Raw genomic sequence first — 12,736 nt, forward strand, 5'->3', positions numbered from 1 at the left:
CGAGTACCGCAAAAAAAAAAAAAAAAAAAAAAAAAAAAAGATACAGGAGAGGATGAGGATAACTGAGCCAACAAAGTCCTGCAGGTAAAAAAGGGAAGGGATTAGGAGCACTGTTAAAGGGACGGATCTTTCAAAGGCATTTCTTTCCTGGCAAGCAAGAAGGAAATGAGGATGGACATGCATATTGGTTTAAGGCTGGGGAAAAAAAAAAAAAAGGGAATTTGAGGAAGTTCAGATCTATTGTTCTGTTTTTGGTAGAGTACAAGATCATCTTCAAAGTGTTAGGGAATGAGAAAGAAGCTTGATGAGAGAAATAAAAGGCTTAGAGCAACTGTTTTGGATAACAGACAAGGGAGATGATGAGGCAGAAAAGCAGCCTCTAGAATTCAAGTTTCTCTAAACAGGAAGTGACCTCAGGGCTCACGTTTTTAGAGGACTATGCTTCTGCTTTTCGGTCTTATCAGCTCTTCTAGAATCTGTTTCCATTTACACAGTCCTAGAAGTAGGAAGAAGTGGAGAGAATTTCTTTGAAACCAAAATGCAGCAGCAGACCATGTCCTCCAAATGTCCACAAGAAGCAATGAAAGACTAATGTTTCTACATTTAGCTGTTTGAAAAAGAATCAGCAATGTTGCCTCTGAGTTTGTCTCATCCCAAGAGGAATAAATAAGAATCTGGAAGGAAAATAAGAAGCAACTGATAGAGCCAAGAGGAGGTCAAGAGCTATTAGAGGACCCAAACTGGATAATTAACATCTGCAGATGGCATCCTAGAACACTCTGCCAAGATGCTGGCTGATCAGTCCACGCCCAAATTCCTGTTCATTGTGTCTTCTGCAGAGATCCTGAGATACGTCCAAGCAGAAAAGACCGCCTCTTTGGAGGGAGACGATGGCATTTTACTTTTAACAACTTGATGACACAGCGCCGTTTCTGATTTTAGGATGTCACTGGCTTAGAACTGATAGAGAAGATCTGTTTGAATGGTTGTGAAATGTAGAAAAGGTCAAGAGAAGATCTTACTACAAGCTGAGACAGACTCACATTCATGGGCGGTGTGACAGCACTTCTCAGCAGCAACATGCCAAAGGATGTCCAAGCTTTCCCTGGCTTTAGTTAAAAGACCAGCCCCAGGCTTACAGAACAGAATGAATGGACGTAGAGGTCTGGGATGGAACCCGCATGGAGGCACCTCAGTTACTACCCATTTACTCAGGAAAAGGCAGGATATAAGGAAGATGCTCTGATGCCCTCGGCTACAAGTATTATTTGGAGAACTGAGATAGAAGTCTACATGATGAGTATAAGTCAAACTCTGATTTTCAGGGGAGTGGGGAATGTTCAGTTAAACTATGGATTAGATCAGTTTATATTACATTAAATCATGGAAGCAGTGATAAGTCTAAAGACTTGTATTGTCATTTTAAACTTTATTTTAAAATTAACATTAAACCACACAGATAAACATGTTATTAGAAGACCTGCTTTACTGAATAGATATTTAAAGTGTTTGTAGTTAGCTTATTAACTTTCTTTTTTTTTCTTTTCTTTTTTTTTTGCTTATTAACTTTCATAGCTAAATGCTTGAAGTGATGAAAAACTTTTTTCACAAACACATACAAAAAGTACCATTTGAAAAAGAGGCCTTCTACCCAGATCCTATAGATGACCACACATTTCAAGTTTATCTGTGGTCCTAATTAATGGCGCTTGTAGCACAGAACAGTATTCTATCCCGAGCTTCAAAATTCCTGCAGCAGGAAATTCCTACCTAAGAATCTTAAAGCCTTATAAGAAAGCAGAGGGCTCAATTCCTAAGTACATCTATAAAAGCCTTTATATTTATGTTCAAGAAAACAAAGAAGATAGCGTTCTAAGTAGCACATCAATAATGTCACTCACCTTAAAATAATAAAATGAGTATAGTATGTAACTAATTTCCTTATATATCTTTTGCTCAGGTCACCCTTCCTTGGAATGTCAGCATGACACATTCCTGCAAATTCCTGATGCTGACGGTGTCTGTGTTTGCGTACAGTAAGCTTCCGAAGAGGTATATTTACCTGTTTTCACCCTCCGAATAGCCGATGGTTTCTGAGTTTATGACTCGGCACTACTGCTGCCAACTTCTAGAATCACACTATGATTCCACAGACACTTTTAACCAAAGTTCAGCTTCTTATTAACTTAAGGATGAAGGAAAGCAGTTCTAAGGCCTGGAATTAGTTTCTTTCTCCCAAAGTTGCTTTGTAAAAGTCTTCGGCCTTACTATTCCCCACCCGCCTTCTCTAAAATTGCCTAAATTTTTGGAAAATTTCCTTTGTAACTCTAAATTTCCTTTGTAACTCTCCTTTATAAGTCTACATTTCCTTTGTAACTCTTTATAATTCACCAGCAAACAAAAACGATATCAAGTCCAGTGCAGTAGGGAAGAGAAACGCTTTGAGATCTGGACTGGCCCTGGAGTTCTACCGAAGGCAACGTATCTGGGGCCCTTATGGGTTTCTGTTACATAAGTCCCAGATATGATCCTGCCTACAATCACATTTATTCTCCCTTTTCCAAGTCTTACTCATTAATTAATCCTCTACTTACTGAATAGATCTTTAAAGTCATTTAGAGTCTGATTCTAGAGGCATGTTGCTCAAACTTTAATAAGCATTGAATCACCCGGGGATTCTGTTTAAAAACAGATTCTAATCTAGTAGCTCTGGGATAGAGCCTGGGGTACTCCTGGGCAGTGGCACTTAAAGTACCAAAGATCTAGAGGAGTGCTACTCAAAATGTGTTCCACAAACATTTTCTAGGTAGAAGCCAGTCCACAAGGAGATAAGGAGCTTACTCCAGGATGTAAATCAATCAGGTCACTAAGATGACTGTTTCCTTTTCCTAGTGAGACTTTACCTATGAGGGAAGTAGTTCATTGACTTACATTCTGGCACAAGATCTTTAGTGTAGCACCTATACATTTACAGCCAATTGATTTTTGACAAAGGTGCCAAGACAATTCAATGAGGAAGAGAAGAGTCTTTTCAAAAAATGGTGCTGGGACAACTGGATATCGATATGCAAAAGAATGAAGTTGGATTCCTACCTCACATCACAAACCAAAATTAACTCAAAATGGAACCGAGCAGAACCCTGTAGGGCCCACCAACTACAAAACTGAGCAGTTAATGATTAGGACAACAGAGTCACAGAGTCAGTGTCTGATGCACATTCCTGAGTTGTTTACAGATACCACAACTGCCACCAGAGGAACAAAGCTAATTGCATGATAACCAGACTGTAGCCATGACATAAGCTGTGCCATCTTGAGCAGTACTGAATCTGTGGCTAGCGCACTTCTGAGAACTGGCCTCAAAGAGGATGGGATTAACATTATTGCTCATAATAATCTATATCTTTGTGGCCATCAAAATAAATGTAGCTTGTTCTGCCCGTAACATGTAAGCAGCCAAGTAAAACTGTCAGCAAAGAGATGCTACAGACCCATGTTGACATCTTCCACTCTGAGAATACGGCACCCTATGTCAGTATGAACAAGTTACTGAAGATAGACCTTCACCCCTAATCCCATAGAAATGGAATGATGTTAGACAGTGGGGATCTGAAAGCAGCTCTTTTGCCCCTTTCCTGTTCGCCCATTTCTGTTCCCCTCCAACCTTGAAAGAAGCTAATTAACCTGTTGATTCTTTTCCTAGATAAAAAGAAGTAAGAATGAAGAATTAAGTAAAGAATGACCAGCTCTTTACCCCCAACAGTCCCCTTAGCAATCCTGCAGGCAGATCATACGGGCATGATAACATCTGAAGAGAGTCAGCCAGCCTGCATGCAATGGAGAATGACGCAGAACCCAACCTCCTGCCTTGATGATTCACTAAGATTCTTCCCCTCACCATTTTCTCTTTAAAAACCCTCATGGGGACTTCCCTGGTGGCGCAGTGGTTAAGAATCCGCCTGCCAGTGCAGGGGACACGGGTTCGAGCCCTGGACCAGGAAGATCCCACGTGCTGCGGAGCAACTAAGCCCGCGAGCCACAACCACTGAGCCTGCGTGCTGCAACTACTGAAGCCCACGTGCCTAGAGCCCATCCTCCGCAACAAGAGAAGCCACCGCAATGAGAAGCCCACGCACTGCAATGAAGAGCAGCCCCTGCTCACTGCAACAAGAGAAAGCCCGTGCTCAGCAACGAAGACCCAACGCAGCCAAAAAACAACTGTCATGGCTGAGCAGAATCTTCGGAGTTGCTCTCGGGACATGAGTCCACCTTCTCCCCAGATTGCTGGCTTTTTCTGATTAAAGCACGTTCCCTTTCTATTGACACTTGCCTCTTGATTATTCGCTTTTGAGCAGTGAGCCGCTGAACTTGAGTTCAGTAACAAAAATGGACCACAAATCTAAAAACTCTTCAAAGAAAATACATACGCAAATCTTCATGATGTTGGATTAGGCAATGGTTCTTAGATATGACACCTAAAGCACAAGCAGTCAAAGAAAAAATAGATAAACTTTGCGTCATCAAAATTAAAAACTTTTGTGCTTCAAAGGACACTATCAAGAAAGTGAAAAGAAACTGCAAAGAATGATCCGCAAATCACACATCTGATAAGAATCCAGTATCCATGGGAATTCCCTGGAGGTCCAGTGGTTAGGATTCTGTGCTTCCACTGCAGGGGGCACAGGTTCGATCCCTGGTTGGGGAACCAAAATCCCACAAGCCACGTGGCGTGGCCAAAAAAAAAAAAAAATCCAGTGTCCAGTCTATATAAAGAACTCTTAAAACTCAACAATAAAAAGACAACCCAATGTAAAAATTGGCAAAGGATCAGAATAGACATTTTTCCAAAGAGCATATGATAAGCACATGGAAAGATGCTCAACACCATTAATCACCAGGAAAATGCAAATCAAAACCATAATGAGATTATCACTTCATAACCACTAGAATGGCTATAATCAAAAAAAGAAACAATAAAAAACGTCAGCAAGTATACAGAGATTGGAACCTTCATACACTGCTGGTAGGAATGTAAATAGGTCAGCTTCTATAGAAAATAGTTCAGCATTTTCTCCAAAAGTAGAGTTACCATCTTACCTTGCAATTTCACCCCTAAATATATACCCAAGAGAAATGAAACATTATGTTCACAAAAGCTTGTATACAGATGACTATAACAGCATTATTCATAATAGCCAAAGAGTGAAAAAAAAACCCCAAATGTCCATTAGGATAAACAAAATGCGGTATATCCAGACAATGGAACATTATGCAGCCATGAAAAGGAATAAGTACTCATATATGCTACAACATGGATAAACCTTGAAAATATTACGCTAAGTGAAAGATGTCAGACACAAGAGCTTACTGTATGAGCCCATTTATAAGAAATGTCCAGAATAGGCAACAGAAAGCAGATTAATGGTTGCCAGGGACTGGGGCAAGGGAAAAGGGGGAGTGACTACTAATGGGTGTGAGGTTTCATTTTGGAGTGATGAAAGAAATATTCTGGAATTTGATAAACGATGATGGGTGATTGACCTTGTAAATAAAAAAATCAGTGAATTATGTTTAAATTATATTTATATTTAAAAGGATGAATCTTATCTCAATTTATGAAGAAAAGTAGTATGACAAGCTGGGGGAAAAATAACATAAACAAACACACAAGGGGGAAAAAGAAAAAAAGATCCTTTGAGTAGCACTGATCTAGAGCAGCCAGGCAGCGCATGCGTGAATCCCTGCGATAGCCTTTTGACAAGAAGTTTGCTTAGATTAATGTCATTTCCTTGGTCCCTCAGCCCATCTGCAGACAGCCCTTTCTGTTGATCTCCTTTACATCCAGCTAAAAACTTCCACCTCCTGATTCTAGACCGCCCTCTTCAGAAAAAAATAAGCCTAGTCTATATTTTCACTTTCCAAACAAGTGAAATATTATTATTTAGACTCTAAGTTTTTTCTTCTCTGGGTTAAACATACCCACTTTCTTTGACATGGTTTTTAGTCACACCACCATTTTGGCTGCTCCCACATTTAAACGCTTTGCTTTGTCGATGTCCTTTTTGTACGAATGGCCCCAGAAAATGAATGAAATACTCCAGGCCTGGTCTGACTCCTGCAGAGTAGACCAGCACTATCACCTTCTATTAATTCAGCTAAAAACTACATTCTTTTTTCTTTTTGCAGCCACATCACACTACACACTCATATCAAGTTAACTGACCACTAAAATGCTTAAGTCTTTTTCTACTTGTGCTGCTTTTAATCTCCACCTTCCCAGAACTGTGCTTGTAAAGTTGATTAGAAGAAAAGAAAAATCCAAGCATGTGACCTTACCTTGCTATTTCATCTCATTAGAATCAGTCCATTGCTCTAATTTTAAGGATCATTTTGGATCCTGATTCTATCATCCAATGCAGTTGTTATATCTTCCAACTTTATATTAGGCACATAAGAGATAAATGTGTCTTCTATTTCTTTAACCAAGTTGTTTATTAAATGTAAAATAACATAAAGTTAACAGTAAGTGGCAGTGCTTTCTTCTTAGAAGAAAGTTCCCTCCAAATTAATAGCAAATCATTGATCAGAAACCATTATAAACAGTAGCAATTACACCTAGCATCCAGCCTAGACTCTCCAGCTTGCTCACAGATCTCTGGTGAGTGCCCTTACCCAAATGATACAGTCCATAGTCACTGGATCTGCAGTCCACAGTCACTGGATCTATGGCACTCCCCTGAGCTCCCTATCCACAAACCTGCCCAAGAGAGGACATGATGTTGATAGGACATGGCTTGTTCTTACTCAACCTGAAGTCTCTTTGGATCCCTGCTCACTCATCTAAGTGACTATAAAACAGCTTAAAATTTAATTTAAAAAATAAGTAACATATTAACATTCAAAAAGCAAAACATAGTAGACAGGTATTTTCAACTCCAGTCCTCATCCCCTATAGGGAACACTCCCTCTTTCTTCCCCTTCTCCCCTTCTGCCTTTCCTCTTTCTCTCTCTCATCCTGCCAATGTTTTTTCAAGCAAATTCAAATAATATGTATTAGATACACATAACTCTTACAGTCTCTGAGAGGTAGGGCTGGGGTTATGGCCTCTATTTGACAGAAGTCTGAGCCTAACACGGGTTAAAAACATTGCACAGGGACTTCTGATTAAAAATAGTAGCAAATTGTTATTAAAAAGTAAGTTGAATACATGCATTTATCTCTGCTTCCTTCAAAAGCCTTACTAAATGATGTAAAGTGTTTATCTTTTAAAAGTCATAGACAGAAAACTTCTGCTCCTGGGAAGATTAAGTAGATGTACTTTTCCCTATTCCTCCTGCTAAGTACACCTGAATACTTTGTACATTATATATAAAACAGACATAATAACGAGTACCTGAAATATGAGTAGAAGAAGGCAGACTGGCTAGGAACTTTGGGACCCAAGGAACAACATGGTGGTGAGCTGTCTGGGTTTTCTTTTTGCCTCATGTTTCCCAGACCGAAAACTGAAAAAGCCAGCAAACTGAAAACACCAATGGGTGCAGACAAAAACACAAAAAAGCCCAGTGAAAGCTTGCTCTCTCCAGTCAGACCCAGAAAAGGGGAAACCCAGTAAGACAGAACCCATAGAAACTAACTGCTCGATTCCAGCCAAAAACCACAGAAAAAACCTGCAACTCTGCCCCAGTCACGGCAGCAAAGGCCAAGTGGAGAGCCTAGACTTCCACTCTCATGAGCCTGCAACAAATCACTCCAACCTACCCTTCAGGATGGGGAATGTCAGAGAGGGCTGAGTAGGGAGTCAAGACCTTCATCTCTGAGGTGCCGTGAGAGGAGGTCCAGTGGAGAGTCAAGACTTCCACAACCACCAAGTGGTAACAAGGCCAACTCCCACCACCATGGTGTCAACTGAAGCCATGTGGGGAGAAGTAGCAAGGCACTCCTACTTCCCAGCCAGGGAAGGATCAGTGGAAGCCTAACGGGAAACTGGAATTTTCACCCCAATCCAGTAATAATGAGAAGGTGAACGTTCACCTTCTGGGGTAAAAACAGAGGCCCTGTGGAAACCTGAACTTCTATCCCACCTCGTAGTAACAAGAGGGCACTCCCCAAACCCATCAATCCCCTGCCAGAGCAGAAATCAGTTAAAACAGAAGGTTTACATAAGATCCAGAATCTATAACACAATATGAAAGTGTTGATATAGTTCGTCAGACCAAGAACTAGGAAGAACTCAAACTACGTGGAAAAAAAACCCAGCAATCGATAGATGCCAAAATGAAGATGACCGAAAAGACAGAATCATCCAGCTATGATTTTAAAGCAGTCGTGACAAAAAATGCTTAAACCAGCAATTACGGCGATGCTTGAAATAAATGAACAAATAGAAAGCCTCAGCAAAGAAACAGGAAGTGTCATCAAAAACCCAGAAAACCTAAAGAAGAACCAAATGGAAATGTTTGAACTGAAAATACAATAACGGAAGTAAAAAATACAATGGATGGGCTCATCAGCAGAATGGAAGGGACAAAGGAAAGAAACAGTGAACTGAAAGATAAAACAATAGGAATTACCCAGTATGAACCAAAGATAGCAAATAGGTTAAAGGGAAAAAAAAAAGGACAAAATTAATATGCATAAGTCCATACTGATATAAATAAATGACTGAATAAATAAATAAGTGAGGGAGAAGTGCAATCACGTTAGAGAAGGAAGTTAAAGGGAAACAGATCAGAAAGGAAAAAATAAAACTGCCTCTATTTGCAGATGACATGGTGGTCTATATAGAACATCCTAAAGAATCGAGAAAAAAATTCCCAGAACTAGTAAACAAGGTCAGCAAGGTTATAAGATACAAAATAAACACAGAAAAATCAACTGATTTTCTACATCCCAGCAATAAAAATATGGGCACCAAAATTAGTTACCCAATACCATTTATAATTACTCAAAACAAAAACAAAAACCTAGGTATAAATCTAAGAACATGTACAAGGCCATTATGCTGAAAACTACACAATGCTGACGAAAGAAATCAAAGATGTAAATAAATGAAGAGAGGTGCCATGGTCATTTATTGGAAGACTAAACAGAGAAAAGAGGCCATTTCTCCCCAAATTGATATAACAGTTTAATGAAATTCCTACCAAAATTATAGCAAGACATTCTGTAGATATAGATAAGATTATTCTAAAATTTATATGAAAAGACAAAAGAACTAGAATAGTTAAAAAAACAATTTTGGGACAAAAAGAAGTAGGAGGAATCAGTCTGATTTCAAGACATTATAAAGCTACAGTAATCAAGGCTGTGTGGTATTGGTAGAGGGACAGACACATAGATTAATGGGACAGAACAGAGAATAGAGAAAGGTCTGGAGATCAACCGTCACAAATAGGCCCAACTGATTTCTGACAAAAATATTCAACGGAGGAAAGACAGCCTTTTCAACAAGTGGACACCCACAAGAAACAAAATGTTCTTCAACCTAAGTCTCATGCCTTATATAAAGTTAACTCAAAATGGGTCACAGACTTAAATGCAAAATGTAAAACTTATAGGAAAAAAAAAAAAAAGAGAAAATCTTTGGAATGGAGAGCTAGGCAAAGAGTTCTTAGAAACGACACCAAAAACACAATTCACAAAAGGAAAAACTAATAAACTGGATTTCATCAAAATCCAAAACAAAACAAAACCAACAAGAAGGTCTTAGAAATTAACATGATATATAAAAAATTCAACAGGATGGTTGAATATAAAACTGAGAAAATCTGCTGGAATGTAGAGGGAAAACACAAGGACATGAAAAAAAAAAGAAGAAAACCAAAAATTAGAAAATCAGTTCAGGATAACTAACATCCAAATACTGACAGAGAAGGAAGACAGAAAAGGAAATCATCAAATGAGACAAACTAAAATTCCCCCCACATAAGGATATGAGTTTCTAGATTAAATGAGACCACCAAACAACTAAAATAAATTTTAAAATGCACACACCAAGGTATATCATTAACAAATTTCATAACACTGTAAACAAAGAAGAATTTATAAATTTCTGGGGAGAAAAAATGGGTCGCAGCCAAAGGACCAGGTATTAGAATGACTTTGGACTTCCCAAAGCTCAACAATGAAAGCTAAAATACAGTACAGCAATGCTTTCACATATCTAATGAAATGATTTCCAATCCAGAATATTATGTGCAAACTATCACATGTGTGAGTGTAAAACGAAGACATTTCCAGACCTGCAAGTTCTCAAAAATTTACCTACCGCACATCAGGAAGTTCCTGAAGGACAAGTTCCACCAAAAGGAGAAAGCAGAGCAAAAAGAGGAGTCAACAAATCTAATGAGAAAGAGAAGCAAAGAGAATAGCTAGAAAATTCCACGATAAGAAGTAAATGAGGCCTAGAGAGCAACCAACCTATATTCCATCAAGTCCGAAAACTGAGAGAGATTTCTTCAAGAAGATAAAACAGACAGAATACTAACTGTGGTCAAAAGTATTTTTTAAATGATTTAAACAACCTGGGGAGAGTTTGAAATTAAGTTGCACAAAGTACACAGAAAACTAAGATTTAAAAAACCTAAAAGACAAGATGATTATTAATTCCAGTGAAAAGAGAATTATGTAAGAAAGGAACAGTAATCAAAGTCCACTTAGAAGATTTAGCAAAAATAACGTTTTCTTACATAATAATGTAAAAACCAATACTAATATAACGAACATATTGCCAAACTTACTGCTATTGTGGCAGAATGGGAGATGAGAATAATGCAAGTATTTAGAGTGAAGGGCATGCAGGGGATGAAAGAGAGTTAACTTTTTACTTTCCATAGTATGTAATGCCTAAAATGGAGGGGGAAAAAAGAATTAGCAATATCAGCCTGCTATTTAGAAATATATCAAATGAATCCACTAAAAGTGGTGGCCTCTGGGACCTTGCAATGGCACAGGAGGCCCCCTCAGGGAATTGCTTGACATTTTTTGTAATAAGCTTAGTTCAACTATTTGGGTATTTAAGTTTTGAAAAAACAAATTAGGAAACAAAACTCTCGCAGCTAATACATGGCTGGGCCAGAACCTGAATCATGAATTTAATTCCTAATCAGGTCCATTAATTTGTGAGCTCCAAAGGGGCCCGCATCTTCTTAGTTCCTTTACTCCAGCACCTGCCCAGCACAAAGAAAGCCCTCCAAACACGTTTCTGAATGAGTGGGAGAAAGTTAGAGTGGGATTCCTCTTCTAACACCAGAAAGTGAATGAGAAAGGCATTCCAGGCAGAGGAAAGAGCAGAAGCAAAGAGAGCAAATGGAGTGTGAGAGCTGAGCAAGGAAGAGGCAAGGTGGGAGGAGGAGGAGGAATAGCATCCGGAAAACACTGGGTGGAGGAAAGGAAATACGCTGAGCACAGCTGTTTGGAGCTGAGTGGCAGGGGAGAGGGAGGACGCTGGTGCCTTGCAGACCATTCCACGTGACCCTGACTGTATGTATATAAGCCTTGGGGGGTTTTTGTCTGTTTTGCAATGATGACAGCAACACTTATTTCTACCCACAGTTCCTTCCCAAATAGTTGCAGCCTTCTGGAATCCACATAGTACCAGGCTCTCTAAAATCCTGAGTTGTACAACTTGTTACTCTAAGTAGCCACTGAAAGGGCAACCCCACCGGGGCAAGCAAAGCCTGGTGGAATCCCTACAATTGCCACCCTCACCATTTTTTGGGCCTCTCTCTGCTCTTAGCAAGAGCTCTGGGAAAGCGGGGGCGGGGAGGGGGATGAACCGGGAGATTGGGATTGACATATATATATGCTAATATGTATAAAATAGATAACTAATAAGAACCTACTGTAAAAATAAATAAAATTAAATTTAAAAAAAACAAGAGTATTGGGCTTCCCTGGTGGCGCAGTGGTTGAGAGTCCGCCTGCCGATACATGGGACGCGGGTTCGCGCCCCGGTCTGGGAGGATCCCACATGCCGCGGAGCGGCTGGGCCCGTGAGCCATGGCCGCTGAGCCTGCGCGTCCGGAGCCTGTGCTCCGCAACGGGAGAGGCCACAACAGTGAGAGGCCCACGTACCACAAAAAACAAAACAAAAAAACCCCGAGTATTAAAATACAGGGCACAAAGGAGTCATCACCCCTAGGTGAACATCTGCATCTGCTATGACCATTATTCATACGTTCATTTCATCCAAAGTTTAAGTATTTACTCTATGTCTGGCAGTGTACTGGAACACAATGTTTCTGATTTTAAATAACTTACTTTCTAAAGGCAGCATTACTTATAAAATAACAAGGTAAGCAATATAATTGGCATAAATAAAAGTACTGTGGAAACACAGACTATCCAAATTTCTTAAATGTATAATGTCAAACAGAAGTGAAAGAAAGAGACAACTCCAACAAACTCCCATATACCCATCACCCTGCTTGTACAGTAATCAACTCATCGCCAATCTTGTTTCTCTTCTAAATCCACACGTTTAATTTCAAGAAATCATATTATTTCATCCACAAATATTTCATCATATATCTAACAGATAGGGTCTCTTTCTTTAAACACAATATGAACCTAAATCCTGAAAACTTATTAAGTTTTTAAGATGTGAGATATAATTAATATATAATAAAATGTACAGATCTTAAGGTGTCCAACTGAGTTCAGACAATGGTGTAGCCATAACCACTACCCAAAACAAGATACAGAACAATTTCCATGGCCTAGGAAGTTCCC

General features: G+C 39.4%; 1 protein-coding gene across 14 annotated transcripts in view; it reads right to left on the minus strand.

Moving 5' to 3' along the window:
* AAK1 (AP2 associated kinase 1) overlaps positions 1 to 12,736 on the minus strand; it is a 172,007-nt gene that overhangs the window by 86,293 nt on the left and 72,978 nt on the right. The gene's annotated exons all lie outside the window — the stretch shown is intronic.

The sequence above is a fragment of the Physeter macrocephalus genome, chromosome 12, assembly GCF_002837175.3.
Source record: "Physeter macrocephalus isolate SW-GA chromosome 12, ASM283717v5, whole genome shotgun sequence".
Lineage (NCBI taxonomy): Eukaryota > Metazoa > Chordata > Mammalia > Artiodactyla > Physeteridae > Physeter > Physeter macrocephalus.